This window comes from Corvus cornix, chromosome 4, assembly GCF_000738735.6.
Source record: "Corvus cornix cornix isolate S_Up_H32 chromosome 4, ASM73873v5, whole genome shotgun sequence".
NCBI lineage: Eukaryota > Metazoa > Chordata > Aves > Passeriformes > Corvidae > Corvus > Corvus cornix.
In genome coordinates, this window is record NC_046334.1 from 47,438,607 (window position 1) to 47,454,727 (window position 16,121).

At 40.6% G+C, this 16,121-nt stretch overlaps 1 protein-coding gene and 1 long non-coding RNA gene across 10 annotated transcripts in view; one reads left to right on the top strand and one right to left on the bottom strand.

Annotated features, from left to right (window-relative positions):
• Nucleotides 1-702, top strand: part of LOC109144958 — a 54,034-nt gene extending 53,332 nt beyond the window's left edge. The window contains exon 3 of the long non-coding RNA XR_005601724.1: nt 363-702. This is a non-coding gene — a long non-coding RNA (uncharacterized LOC109144958). The remainder of the gene's footprint in view (nt 1-362) is intronic.
• Nucleotides 1-16,121, bottom strand: part of GABRB1 (gamma-aminobutyric acid type A receptor subunit beta1) — a 123,912-nt gene that overhangs the window by 60,039 nt on the left and 47,752 nt on the right. The window lies entirely within an intron of this gene.

Genomic DNA, 16,121 nt, shown 5'->3' on the forward strand with positions numbered 1-16,121 from the left:
GTCCTAGGTAAGATATGTTCTGTGAAAATGTGAGTAAGAGAAGCTAGTCTATTTTACTCAAAATTGCAAGTTATTTTATAATCTGAATTTAAGCAGCCTCATAGATAAATACTGGCACCAAGCCTCACAGCTCATTTGAGGAATATAAATTTCTATGAAAATGAATGGACCACTGAAGCATATGGTACTTGAAGTTAGATGAACAATTTATACTTCCAGTAAGGAACAGACTGAACAGTTACCATACAATCATAATTCCTTTTTTATTTCTATTTTTTTTTTTGTTCCCTATTCTTTTTTTTTTGAGCGATATGTATAGATAACGTAAGGGCAATAATGGTTTTTTTTTCTTTCCTGTTAAGCCTCTGAAGATCTCTGAAACCAGAAGAGATACATTAAAATAGCTGAAGAATTTGGACTTCCTGGTAATTTCTACTCTGTGATTTACCAGTTCAGCACAGTAGAATATAATGTAGAATACATTGTTATATTATAATCTACCCTTCCAGGAGACACAGAACTAGTACTTCACCATGTTTATCAGATGAGTTATGGATTCTGTTGGAATAAAAGATGAGTTCGTGTGTCTGGTGTACTGGTAGTTGTTTTGTCTTTTACAAATTCCATATTTTAAGGAGAAAATAGGGAATCTTTTAGTGTGCAACGTTTAGCTTGGTGGTCTAGAAGACCTTGTTTTTTTCCTTTTTCCAAGGTGGCCTTAATCTAAGCTCTGTTATTATTTCATGTACTGAAAAGCAGTTTAGCATATTGTGATATATTTAAGTAATAACTGAATATCAAAGCACACTCTGAAAGTCTTAACAGCTAAAAATGAATATTGTGGATGCAGTTATTAGCAAAATTTAGCAAATGAAATAATATTCTGTGAATAGCTATTCTAGGTCAACAACTTGTTAGCTCTATACATGAGTTCGCACATGAAGGCACTGTGCAGCAAAATGAATACATGAAGTGCACCAATTTCATACTTCTAATAGACAGCAGTGTATATTGGTAATTGTGGGATGCACACTGTACACCCAAACAATCTTAAATTTAAATTTTATCCTTGGGAACCATCCACTAATCCAGTATCTGGCAGCCTCACAGAAAATGAGATGAAATTCAGATACATTATACATTATAACTTAATCAAGACAAACATAACTGAAATTGCAATTTAAAATTAAATATGGAGTGATAATCAGAATATTAATATTGACTGCAATAATGCTATAAATGTAGAAAGCAATAAATGTAAATCCTGCTGTGACCGAAAGCTCTTATTAAGTGGGAAAGAGTATCTTCCATGTTTATCTGATACAAGAATAAGAAGGGCAGAGTTTTGAAAGAATGGTGAATGCTAGATTTGGAAATCGTAAAAAGTCATACTCATTCCTATGATGCAAGCATGCTAAAGCATCAGAAGCAGCTGTTAGCTGTTCAGCAAGTTAGCTGCCCCACCGTGGAACCCCAAGGCAAGATCTATATCCTCACCTGCAAAAGAGCTGTTTTATGGTAAGAGGATACAAGTGGTGATGTGGGGTTTTGGGTGTGGAATTTTGGGTTTATGTTTGGAATTTGTGTGTGTGCTTTGTGTTGGGGTTTTTTGCTTGTTTCTTTGAGGGGTGTTTTTGGTTCTCCCCCACCTCCTGCCTGACCCTGGTGCTCAATTCCCAATACATGCACAGAAATTAGGGGAAAAAATTTTAGCTGAAATTAAGGAGGAAGAATATACTGGCTCTACTCATGTTCTTTTCTAAGAATGTCAGGGGAGCTGCACCTCTTTATTAAGTCTGCAGTCCAGCTAAGCAAGGAAGTCTGTGTTTGCCTTCCTTTCTAAGGACATAGTTTAGTGTTCCTGTTGTTGTTTTCAGTGAAGACTGATGAAGCATTTATTACCCAGTTCTTCTCTTCTATCCAAAGTAGTGAGAAGAGGGGAGAAGGAGCATGTACTCAAATTATTCAGTATTCACTGGCCTGGTTGACAGGAGGCCATGGTTCTTGTGAACTACACTTCTGACAGGGAAAATGGAACAGAAAGCTACACTGACTCCAGGACAATAGGATCAAAGCCTTCTATTTTCCATACAGAAGCTGTTTGGTGTTTTTTAATTTTCACACAGCAAACTTCAGTTTTGCAGAAATCATGTTTTCCATCAGAAAATTACAAAGCATTTGTAGATGTGAGACTTCCATAGGAGAAAAAGTTGCACGAGGTCTTGTTAGGCCAAGTGCCAGGTCCTATGCTTTGGCCAAACAGCCCCAGGCAGTGCTACAGGCTGGGGACAGAGTGGTTGGAAAGCAGCCCATCAGAAAAGGACTTGGGAGTGCTGGCTAGCAGCAGCTGAACACGAGCCAGCTGTGCCTAGGTGGCCAAGAAGGCCAATGGCATCCTGGCCTGTATCTGTAGATACAAAAATGCTGCTAGCAAGGATTTTCTTGCTATTTTCTAAGTCCGTGAGAGACTTTTCTCTCTCACAGAAGAGGTAGCAGAGCATGTAAACAACCAAGCCACCTGCAACCTTGGAAAGTCTTGTTTATGGTAGAAAAATATTTTGACAATGGATGCTTCAGGATTTTAGCCAATCACCCCAAGGGGTGGCTGATCCTTTGTCCAATTAGACTATGAAGAAAAAAGTCTCTAAAAGAGTTTGTAAAATAATTAAATAAATCAATCTTGCTGCACCATTCCTGCCTACTGGATCTTCTCTCCTCCTCCTCCCTATGGCTGCGGGACACAGTGATATACCCTAGGGCCCAGGCCTGCGGTAATATGTATCAGCAAGAGTGTGGCCAGCAGGACCAGGGCAGTCATCATCCCCCCCTGTGCTCGGCACTGGTGAGGCTGCACCTAAAGTGCTGTGTTCAGTTTTAAGCCCCTCACTACAAGAAAGACATTGAGGTGCTGGAGTGAGTCCAGGGAAGGGCAATGGAGCTGGTGAAGGGTCTGGAGTGTAAGTCATATGAGGAGCAGCTGAGGGAGCTGGGGTTGTTTAACCTGGGGAAAAGGAGCCTTGGTGGGACCTTATCTCTCTCTACAACTACCAGAAAGGAAGTTGTCAGTCTTTTCCCCCAGGCAACCAGCAACATGGAAAGAAGAAATGGCCTCAAGCTGCACCAGGGAGGTTCAGGTTGGACATCAGGAGGAATTTCTTTACAGAAAAGGTTGTTAAACATTGCACAGTGAGGTGGTGGGGTCACCATCCCTGGAGGTGTTCAAGAAGCAACCAGATATGGCACTTAGTGCTTTGATCTAGTTGACAAGGTGGTGATTAGTCAAAGGTTGGACTTGATGATCTCAGAGGTCTTTTCCAACCAAAATGATTCTGTGATTTTTAAATTTTGTTTGATCCAGTTGGTAGCTCCAGTTGCTAGTAAAGTGCCTTGCATTTCTGTTGTTCAAATGTGCTGATAATTCTTCAGGAAAGTATTTCATAAAACTTGTTGGCATTTATAACTTCACAATTATGTACGTGGCATCACAGTTGTGTCTTACAGAAAGAAGCAAAGATCTAGCAGGAATCCATACAGTTGATACATACATAATGATGATGCTCTTTATTGCTCAAAGCACAGCCAAGAACAAGATCAGAATCATAATAATGTTGGAAGTGGAGGCATTACTGTACTGGGATCCAGTATTACTCCTTGCAGTCAAAGCAGAAGTCCCATGAAATGCAATGGGATAAGAACTGCATCCAATGTCTTCAATCATTACTGGAAAAGCAAAGCAAAAAGCAAAACATTTCTCAGTTGCAACAATAAACTATATATTTTGTTGCACTTTCTTCAGTGTTTTAGTAATAATACTTAGCAGAAGCAGTAATAAATGCTTCTGACATTTAAATAGGTTTATATGACAGTTGTGTTCCATTGTTTTTGTATTATCTAACATAGAGGAGGGTAAAATCCCAATTTTATATTGTGTGTTCTGCTTTTCCTCTTGGAGACAAGTAAGGACTTCTATACTTTAAAACAATAACCCACTGCCTTGCCCTTTGCTGCTTTTCTTCCCCTCTTATTTGAACATTGCTAACCTGAAAGGCTTGAATGTGCCATTCGCTCTTTTTATAGGAAGAAGAGCAATGATGTTACTAAATACTAATATGGAACATTTTGATTAGAAATGGATTTGCCAAAATTTAGCAGGACAGTAAGGTAGCAGGCAAGGTAGGCTTACAGCTGTGTTACTGTTACCCTCACTGCATGCTGGAAGCTCCTTTGAGAAAGGTGGAAAACTACTATACCATTCTCAGCTGCACTTCAAACTGCCAGCTGCATAACCTACTGTCTGCGATAGCAGTGAGATACACCACTGTAACACTTTTCACAGTTCACATTTAACACCATCTGCCTTAAGTGGCTATGTTAATTGCCAACAAAAGAATCAGATCATGTCCATGGTAGGATTCCTATTCCTGGAAAGATCAATGAACTGCTTTTAGTACCTGTAGGAAACAAGCAATGGTATCTATTCTCACGGTATTTGACTTTGCTTTTGAAGCTTCTAGTCTTTTTTTTGTATGGAGGGTTATGCTGTCATAAAGATGCATGAGGGGAGGGGTGGAGAACAGGAAAAATATGGCACAGGAGATATATACACTTAGGTAAAGTGTCAATGTAATGAATGCTGGAGTAAAGAAATAGAAGTGTAGTGGCATATACAGTAACTATATTTAATGTGTTCATGTATTTTTACAGGCGGCAAATAACAGTGTCCTTCATACTTTGGCTCCAGTGAGGGCACCTGGCATTTCAGAAAGAACAGCTGAAGAGAAAGCAAAGGAAAAGAGAAGGTTCTTACTGCCAAGTAGCTCATAGACCAACATATGTTAATAAAAGCCTACATACATCTTTTAAGACCAAATGTAGACAGCAGTAAGAGAAAAACATGTTTTCTCTCAAACATTTCTCTCTGTGACACAGCTAAAAACAAGTTTTTGCTAAAACCCCCCAAACAAACCCAAGTGGTCCAGGTGGCCCATACCTGTCTGCCTGTGTCTGAGGACTCCAGTTAATGCTCAAGACCAAGTACTGACAACTAAAATGGAAAGTTATTCTAGGTATTATATGCTGCTTTGTGCTGAAGTCCAGAATATTTCAGCATCCTTCTCCTCTGAGTTTTACAAAAACTTGTCTGTTCATGTGCAGGCATGAAAGGGAATGGTGGAATGACATTTGAGGACTGGGACCTTGTGCTCAGGAAGTGCTGTCCTCATCCTCTCTGCAAACAGGGGGAGAAAGCACTCCAAGGAAAAGACATTTCAAGCTTTAACTGACATTCCAAAATATTTCATTGAGCTTGGAGATGAAGCACCAATACACAGGAGTAGGACTGGGCACTTGGGTGAAAACTGTACTTCCCATGTTTTTGTGTGGACTATATGGAGAGAGCTCCTTACTGGCTGGAGGACTGACTCACGAGTTGGGCATAGGTCAGTTCTGAGGGTTTATCACATGGAATGTGATGTGAGGACTAAAGCAAACTAAGCAAAGTTAGTTGGGAGGGTGCAACACTTTCAACTTCCCATTAAGGAAAAACATTGTGGAAGAGTGAAGAAATAATTAAACCCCACTTCCCTTGCTACCTATAAGCAAGATAATTGGAAAGCAGCCTGTTTTCTAATAATGGTGTTGCTGAAGCACTTGATTATTTTTTTCCTTTGTAATTTCCATCTAGCTCAGCAGGGGTGAACTATGAGACCATTACAAAGTGCACTGAATGTCTAAGGAGGATGACACAGTGCTAAGAGCTCAGAGGAATTCCTTGTGGTGTCAGTGCACAGTGCTGCAGGCGAAGCTGAACTGACTGCAGTCTCAGGAGCAGATGGGAGAGGTTTGTTGACTTTTGTCTTGAACCCTATTGTATAAGTGCTAACAGTACCAGAAATCTTATAGGAACTGGTCACAAAGTTAAAGAAAGCACACGAAAGTGAATATCTGCAGTGTAAAAATGAATTGGAGTCACAGGACGAACTAGCTGATCATGTGAAGTAAAATTTATTATTAATTCTGTGTTGTGCAGGGCCTTATGTTAAGCCCAACTTAAAAGTAAGAAATCAGAAGTAAAGACAGCCAACCATACCTAGACCCTTTGGCTCCAGAAGATGCTTAACAATTTAGGAGGAAAGATACATATATCTTAATATGAGGTTGGGCTAACTTTATAAGAACAGCAACTGGCTTTTTCTTTTTAATGCCTTAATGTATATATAAAATTTATTTTTTATCCATTTAGGAGCAGGAGTTATTTCTATTTCTATAGGTCTGGTGATTGAAATCTATTTAATTCCTCCTGCCTGGTTCTCAGCTGTCATTCTACTGTATCAATTTTCTTTAGTTTTGAGCAAAGCAGATGGAGGTCAAATGACATGCGATGAGTCAATGGCTCTACCTGGAATAGAAACAGTAATTACATAGCTGCTGCCAGATCTTTACACATGTGTATACCTTACTGGGGTTTTTTCGGTGTGTGAAGGTATTTTTGTTTTTTTTTTTGATAGGTTGGTTGCTTTGTATGTAACTACTACTTTTTTTTTTTTTCTAATTGCTCAGGACAACTTTGTTTCATTGTTCATCAGGCTTATGATTGAATTGTGACCATTGAATACAATGGTCATGATTATGATGACTTACATGGCCAGAGATATTTTTCCTGTATATTTTTGGCACCCTGACTGCTTTACAGAATTCTAACCCATAAATGATAGATCAGGCTGATACTCACATTTTGTGCTGCACTTAGAAACCAGGGATAGAGGCACATCATGACATTTCTCCTTTATAATGACAGTCAAAGTGGAGATACTTTGTGCTTGGAGTGGGTAACACTAAGGGTGTTAGTGACACTGTCATAGTACTAGAAGACTACTGACATGCTGGTTGCAAAATCCTCTGGGAATTTCTAGTCCAATCTTCTGCTGGAAGCAGGACTGCCACCAACCCTGTCTAAGGCTGAGATACTGCTTTCTCTAGCAAATCTTGAAGACCCTCTAGAATGGGAATTCCACAACATCTGTGTTGCAGAGGTTGAGTCCTCTCCAGGAATGACCAAGGAGCCACAGAGCCCCAAAACAGTGGAGGTCTGCTGGTGGGCAGGCTCAGAGGTCTAAGACCACCCCCTTTTAAGTCCATGTTCTAGACAGTTCTCCTTTACTTAATACCCCACTGGTTCCTGGTACCCTTGTTCCACCCCTCTCCGTCCCTAGTCACTGTCCTGTCACCCCACGTCCTCTCCACCCCCTGGCCCCCAGGTGATAGGTCTCTGATGTTCTGCCCACGCCCGGCGCCGCTCTGGATAAAACCCTGGATCCTTCAGTGTTCTGTGTTCTTTGTCCCTGGGTCCCCTCGAGCAGGGACCCCAATAAACCCCTCAGAACTCAATACAAAGGACCCCTCCTGCCTCTCTGTCCCTGGCGACGCTGCAGGAGCTGTCAGGCTCTGTGGGTATGAGTGGCTGTGAGTATCCACCAGCTCTGGTGTGTCACAGTGTGTGCGAGCGTGCTTGCGCAGCACCTCCAGAGCTGCTCCGACAGGGACGCGATCGGGACGGACGCAACGCTCTTTCAGCCCCCCCACTCGCATCGTGTCCCATCTGTATGCACACTCTGCCAGTGCTGCACTACCTTTTTGGTGAGAAATCTTTCCTGACATCTACTCTGACCTTCCCTATGTGCAATTAGTAGCTGCTGCCCTTCATTATTTCATCTGCCATTACTGAGAGTGGTTTTACTGCAATCCTCCTTCCAGGAAACTGAAGGCTGCCATGAGGTTTGCATTTGGCTTTTGTCCTTGCCAACCAAAGCAAGTCAAGTTCCCATGTCTCTCCTGATAGGTTATGGGCTCAAGGCCCTGGCCACACTGAAAGCTCCTCACTGGATCTTTTTCAGTTTCTCAGTATCAGGAAAGAAATGGGAGACACTGTTTTAAGTGCAGCCTTACCATTACAGAATACAGCAGGGTAATAATTCCCCTCTGCGCTGCCCACACCCCTGCCAGTGTCACTGAGTATACAGTTTACATGATGACAATGCCCTTTGTGGCTTGTATTCACCTGCTACTTAATCCATCAGTTTCCCATCTGCTGAATTCTGAGTTTCCTGGCTGGACCCAGAGACGGGTATAGTGTTTTTTGGTTTTCATATCACCAGAGACCTCCCTGAGGACACACATTTTTCACCAGGGCAGGCAGAAGTTTCGAAATTATTATCAGTGAACTCCTAATTACCTTTTGACCCATGTTGTATGCCTCTTCTTTTTACAATTCATGTAACTAGAGAAGTCTTTCTTGTTGCCCTGTCTCTTTTTACTGTCAGGTCCAACTAGGATTTGAAGCAATATTTTTATGGTTCACAGAATTAAAGACTCAGGTTTAAAGGATCTCATTGAGATTTAGAGAGAATTTGAGACATGAAAGTCAGAGGAAGACTTAGCTGTTCTCCTGAAATCCAGGGCTGTGATCCTGCTTTTTGTCATTTTTTTCTCCTCTCAGATTCCTGAAGTTTACCATCTCAGAGTCATTGCAGCTAAGGCTGCCTCTGACTTTCTTATCGCAGACAAATTTTTCTTCTTGTAACTACAAGGTCTAGCAGATCATGTTCTCCTGTTAGCTTCTTAGTTACCAGGAAGTTGTCATCAGTGCATTCAAGAAGTCTTCTAGATTACCAGAGCCCTCCTCTATCATCCTTCGGGCAGATACAGCAGTGGTTTGTCTCCCACAAGGAACAGGACCTGTGCATGTGAGACTTCTTCCAGTTGTTGGAAGAAAGTCTCATCTGCATTTTCTTCCTGGTCACGAAATCTATAGTACATACCCACTACAAGGCCAAACAATGTTTGGCTGCTAATCTTGATCCATAAACTGTTGTTTGGCTTCTGATCCACCCTAAGGCAGAGCTCCAAGTATTCCAGCTGTTTTCTCACATAGAGGGCATCTCTATTTCCTCTCTTTTCCAGCCAGTTGAACAGTAATTCTTGTTTCTGGTTTCCTTGCCAGTTCTGTTGCCTTGTTTCCTCCTCCTGTATGCTCCCTTCTGTGTTTTAGTTCATGGAGGGGCTTCTGTCTTAGCCTGGCAGTTCTGCTGGTGAAATTCTGGCCCTCTTGCATGACATGGTGGATTGTTTCTGTTTTTTTTTTTTTTAAATTCAGCCTCATCTCTTTCTGCTCGATGGCTGCTTGCTGGGGAATTTTACATAGCAATTACCCAAATAAGCCAAATTCTACTGCCCTGATGTCCTGAGTCCTAACTCCGCAGCTCACTGTCTCAGCTATCCTCCAGATACTGAATTCTGTCATCTTGGGGTCACTGCAAACCAAACATGCTGTAAATACCTGCTTTTCATCTGGGATGTTTTTACAAAAGGCAGCTTGTGGAAAAGCTCTTCATGCGATTTCTCATGAGCTGCACAATTTAAATGTCATTAAGCTGCTTACATGATAATCTAACATCATAGTCAACGGGTTTACAACACTGATGCAGACCTTCTACGGAAAATTTGCTTTTGGCTTTTGCAGGGAATCAGTTTGCCTTTAAATGCATGTATTGTTGACACCATATCTTCAGAGCAGAATGCAGAGTATTTTTAGAGTGTTGATAGAAAAGGACTTTTTGTTTTACTTTTATTTTACTAACAGCATATTCGAATGGATTACTAATGGCGTTGGCCAATTTAAAATGATTAATCTGATTAAAACCCTACAATCCAGTGCTGTTGCCAGTCTCATGGGAACCAACATTGCAAAATATTGTATAGTATGTGTAGACATTGTAGGAGAAGAAAATAAAACCAAGCAAGAGCAAATAACTCATCCGTCGGTTGGAAAGCATCTGATTAATACTCTTGAGTACTGATTAGGATACGGAGGTGCAGGCTCTCTTTCCTGCAAAATATGTAACTAGGGAGAACATGAGATTAGCAATTATTTGAAGAATCGAGTAGCTTAGTGCAGAAAATTGGGATTGGTGCCAATATACTGAAAATCTGGGAAAGTGTCTTTATGCAAACAACTTTATAAATAAAGTAAACCTCAAAATCAGTTTTATTTAATGCTTGGGACAGTAAAACCTCTCTCTGAGACTGAAGTTTCAGAAGGATTTCACCTCAGTGAAGCTCCAGACAGCTGCTACTTCCATCCCTTCCTGTGTGACTGCACACATTTGAATAACTACTTAGGACATGGAAGGAATCCAGGTTAGAGATGAACTTCTGTCATTACTATTTTTGCATGGTGTTTTTCATGTAAGTAAATTCCTTGATCCTGTCTGCACCACCAATGGCTACCCAAGCATTGGTTCTGGGGCAGGAAAGGACAAATAAGAGTGAAGGAGGAAGGCAAAGCAGCTTTGCAGAGCAGCTCCCAGCAGCTGTGATACTACAGTTCTGGAGTGGGATTTACAGTCCCAAGAATGAGGCAGGAAAAACTACGGGACTTGTGAAAGATCCCAGAACACATGCACCACTGTTCTCAGTCAAGGCAATTTTCATGCTTTCTAGTCAGAGGAGGCCACGGTGAACCAGAATGAGTTAGCAGTGTGGTGCCAGGCAGGAGGCTACAGCAGAGGCTGGGTTTAGTAGCTATGTACAGCTGTTCTACAGCGTCAAGTCAGAGTGACAGAAGCAGCTCAGATCTATTGCCAGGATTGCACCAATCCTTCTTACATGACTGTGACACCCAAGCATCTAGTGGGTTGGCATCTAGTAGCCTATCTGTGCTCTTATATTTGCTATGTAAGTTTGTTAGTGTTTTCACAGTATTAAAATACCATAGGAGCTCAGCAGCCAGTCAACTATTTCAGAATTACCTTGTCTTTGTCTGCTCATTTATTAAGTTGGGGAAAAAACAATTAGCATCCACAACATTTGAAAAAGAAACAAAGAAAGCCACTCTTGACTCTTCAGCTTTCCTTGGTTTGCTACAGCCTGCTACAGAATACTGAGGTGCTGTTGTGAAGCTTGTCCACCATGGTGACCTCTGAGAGGGGCAGATGGAGCCTTGCTGGCAGAAGCATGGAGTTGATTTGTTGAGTTCTTGTCTGTTTTTTTTTTTTTTTTTTAACCTGTCGTGCTTCTGAAATATTCACTTTTTTGTCCATCTTGAAAGGACAGCAGAAGTACATGTAGCACTTCTCTTGCACATAGCTTCACTTCTGTTGGTGCTTTTTGGAGACAGCTGTGTCACACTATGAAGAATAAAGTTAAAATGTCTAAAAAGACATTCATGCGTGATGATCACTGGTGCAGATGGTGTAAGTCTGGTGTATCCTGGTGTCCTGAATTTATTGCAACTCATATGATATATGCTAGAGGGACGATTGAGGGCTGAGGGATCTTAAATCCATGGGCTGTTGGCCAAGCAATGTTTTCTTCTGAAGCTTTAATTTCTGGAGTCATTGTAGAGCCTTAACTGTGTCAACTGAAAGTCCTCATGAATATTTTTCCATTTAGAAACAAGCAAACAGCTTTTTGTTACTGCTAAGTTTTCACCATTTTGCAAATTAGACAATTTCAATCCAAGAGAGGAATGGAAATTCAGTGTGTTTTCAGGAGTGAAACAGGCATTTCAAATTGTTCCTATGCATTTATTCCTCCTCCTACAAATATGACTGCTTTTCTGTTTCTTTTTCTTAATGCTTCCACTGTGTAGTAAGACTAATTTTCCACTAAAATAGACATGTATTCAGCCAGAGAAGCTCTACATGCAGCTGGCCAAACTGTGAAGCCTAGGTCTGTGACACTATCGCTCAAAACTGAAATGTAGTATTTTCTCACCTACAGCCTTTTGTCAGACTGGTTTAACTTCTTGCACAACTAATCATAGATGCTATTATCAGAGTAGTATGAAGTGTAGAGGTCCAGAAGGCTTGGCTTTTCTGAAGACAGTGCTGATAAATGAGGTGTTTATGGACACAAGTGGAAACCAATGTCAATGAAACAGCACTCCTGTAGAGAAGTAAATTATGGGGCAGACATAACTTTTTTCCTCTTGCCACCCACAAAAAGAGTCTGTGGCAAGAAGGGGATGATAGTGAGGAACTGAACAGCAGGAACTCCTGGGACAGGAGATCAGTTGTTTGGAAGTTTTGGTGCATGGCAGAGGTGACCAAGTCAAGCCACTGTTCATGGTATGAGGAACAATGCAGATGATGGGAAGGTTTTTCTTCATGTGGTATTGGCGGTGAGTCTTGCTAATCTTCAATATGATAAAATAGCTCTGGGTGGTGACTTCTAATGTGACTTAAGGCCTTCATGGGCAATGAGACAAGTGAAGCTACAGCACAAAGTAGGATGCAGCAACATGCCATGCAGAAAGAAAATCTTTGAAGCAATATGGCAAGTGCCTTCAGTTAAAGCTCCTGATGATACCGTATAGGTGAAGTCAAATGTGGGCTTAGTAAAATGGACCTTTTCCATATTTTGCCTGTTATTTGCCTTACTTAATCACATAAACCTTGATTAAATAGTTACAGAACCAGTGGGTTTGCATCAGTAGACACTGAATGCTTAGAGATAAACATGCCGGCTAGTCACAGGTCTCTCCAGACGGCTATGTTTTATCCGAATAGATTTGTAGTTTTTCACTTACTTATAGCAGGAATGGCTTTTAGATCTGTTAGAGTGTAGTAATAAATTTACTGAACTACAAAATAATTTATCCTTCTGCTCGCTTTCTGCTAATTACAACATCTTAAGGTATCTCAGGATAGTATGAACATCTGTTCCCTGAAGATCAACTCTTCTCAGACAATAATTATAGAGCTAGTGCACAGAGTGGAGAATGGAGTTTAAGAAACAACAAGGGTCAGCTCTGCCTTTATTTGCTCTCACCTTAGTACGTTCCTTTCACTAGACTAACTTTCTAACATACCCTACAGCAAACTTTTCAGATGCAATACTCCATTTTCTTTGGAAAAGGATAGAAAGTCAGATAGTGGCACTGGGACTCAAACACCTTGCTCTAACAGTTGGTGTTAGCAAATTATCAGAAGCAGATAGTCCTGCCTCCTCTTTCCACCTACTCTGAACCCTAAAGCACAATACTAGAAACAAATCTCCAGCATTCACCAGTGTTGTCATGGGGAGATCTCCTATAATTTCTCATAATTTGAGTGAAATAGATTACTCTTCCAGTATGCTTTTCAGTTTGCTATTTTTAGTGATAGAAGTGACACCTAATTTGCGCTTGTTAAAACAGGCTTACGAAAGTGTGTTGTAAATAAATCTTGGGAGGAATATAAATTAGGGTTCAGGGTAAAATAGCTTCCCGTTTGTGGGTCAGAATGAAAATAATGTTGGGGGGAGATTGCTCCACTTCTCTGTGTTGGAGGATTCTTGTACTTTTTTATATAGTATTGGATGTTGCCTACAGTGGAGACAGGACTTTAAATGGACACCAGTCTTAGACAGTATGACAGCCCTCTTGTTCTAAGACAGACAGATGAATGTTAACTCTTGGGTCTCTCCTAGATTAAAGATGTGATAAAACAGACAAACAAATGTTGGTATATTGAGCAGTGAAATAGCTGCAGATGAGTTAGAGCTTTGTGGCTTCTGCAAGAAACATGTATATAGGTAATGTAATCCTACTGAGAATGTGTAGAAGACAGGATGGGAGAATAGCTTGGTTTTGGCTGTAGCAAAATGAAATTCAGTAGGCTTAATAGGTATTGTACGTGGTCTGCTGCAGTGGTAGCTGCCACATGACATGCATAATATTCTTATGTCTCAGCTCCAGGGGAGCAACTAAGACAGCTTAGTCCCTGCCCAGCACTTGTTTTTTTTATCATCTATCCTCTCCTGTATCACCAACCTGATGTTTGGGAAAAGCCTTTTTGTGATGGGCATATATCTGTTATATTAGCGTTCTGTGTACTGTGAGAACAGTATTTCTCCCTTTTTGTATTTACAGGAAGAATTCTTCTTCCTTAATCCTGATTTCAGTCAGTTTTTAGTTGTATTCCTTCTACAAATTCTGTCTGTAAAGACCGCTTGTCATAGAGATATCTATTTCCTACAGTATCAATGTAGATTCAGCAGTAGGTGTCAGTTCAATATTGGGTGAACTGTTTAAATCTCTCCCCAAGCCTTTTCCTTCTTCATTTCATGGCGACTCAAAGTCTAGCAACTGAAAGGTAATCGCTATGGTTACAGCATCCAGTTCTAGCAACAAATCCAAGATTTAAGTTTTAACGCTTGTAGCGAAATATATATATGTGAGACACCCACGGACATTTGGGATCGTGTCTGCAAGTGTTAAAACAGACGCTGACAGTTTGATATAATTCCATTGCAATGCTTTGCTTGCAAGACGGTGGTCTGCTATTATAAGCAGATTGCTTACATAAGAGGTGAAAGAATACTTACTAGTTTAAAATGCAGCTCAAAGCAATATTGGGTTTTTAAACTCAGAAATCTAAGATTTAATCACTGCCTGGTTTGAAGTCTGTGTCAACACTGTCAGCCAAAAGAAAGATTGAAACCTGGATCCTTCCCAGCTGCAAATATTACCAAGACATCACTCTGAGCCATTTTTAGGCATTACGAGAGCTATGGACATTATGAAGCACCAGAGTTTTACAATCCTACAGCAGATGACTTTATGGCCCAGGTGGTTGATATTTCATATGCTGATGTCCCTCACCCCAATTAGTAACTAATTTCAATCCATCTGTTTACAGATGGCAGAAAATCGCTGATCTACCACAGTTCTCTCTAATAGAGAGGTATCCATCCATAAGCCAAACTAACAACCCAAGACCAGAATCGCCCAGGGAGATTTGTTGAGATGACATCACTGCCTGAGTACTGTTAGTTCAGTACTAGTGGCTCTTCTCAGAGACAAGTCTAATGGGAAAATCTAGACAAATAATGCTTTTAAGCTGGCAAATGTCTCTTCTGATTGTGGCTCAGGCATAGGAATGAATCTAGATAAGAATGTCTAATCTGGACCATTCTGTACTTCAGTTAATACAGGATTGTGCTTTATGCCTAATGGATGGGAAAAAAGCGTAGAGTTCCCTGAGAGCTGAACTTCTAACATGACTGCTAACTAGTGTAGGTCAAGAGATTCTACATCCCAAATCATGACAACGTGGGTTTTGTTATTGAATTCTCAGAATGGCACTACTTGCTAATCTCAAAGGGCTCATTATCCTATCACTTTTCATAATATCTAACAGTATATTTGCTCATTCTGAAGAAAAGAAGACTTTGGGATGACATGATTGCAGCCTTCAGTACCTGGAGAGAACCTACAAGGAAGATGAAGAGAGGCTTTTTATGATGACATGTAGTGACAGGGCAAGGGGGAATGGGTTCAAACTGAAAGACAGTTAACTTTAGGTTAGGTATTATGAAAAAAGTCTTTACTGCGAGGCTGGTGAGGCACTGGAACAGGTTGCCCAGAGAGGCTGTGAATGCCCCATCTCTGGCAGTGTTCAAGGCAGGGCTCGATGGGGCTTTGAGCAACATGTACTAGTAAAAGGTGCTCCCACCCAGTTCAGGGGTGTTGGAACTAGGTGGTCTTTGAAGCCCCTTCCAATCCAAGCTATTCTATGGTTTTATGACTTATTCTCTAATACATTTTCATAATCAAGGGCAAAACTAATTAGAATTTTAAATCAAATCTTTAAGCAAATCCCATTCAGTTGTAAATAGCACACTGTATTTTTTCATTTGATATATGACTTTTTCAACTTTATGATACTGGTTTTTGAGTCTCTGAGGAAACTGAAATCTTATATAATGCTTAACTGCACGTAACTTTTATATTTAGTGACTCATCTTAATTGTGGTTTATTTTTGTCCTGAATCTATTAAGTATAATATTAGATGTAGAATATTCTCCAGCATGTCTTTGATCTTTATACCTAAGTCAACTGTATCACAACCAGCTAGTACATATTTACCATGGGATTTCTTTGTTTGTTTGTTTTGGTATATGAATTAGGATGTGGCAGCTGGTGCTGCTCTCACTTGACTTTTCGATTGAGGATGTTTAAAAGGATGCATTGTTTCAGATTAAGTTTCATTTGTATCTGAGCTCTCAGATTAACTGATAACTCCTTTTACCCTGGAGTTTTTTTGTTTTGTTTTGCTTAGAGGAATCTCAAGAAATATGT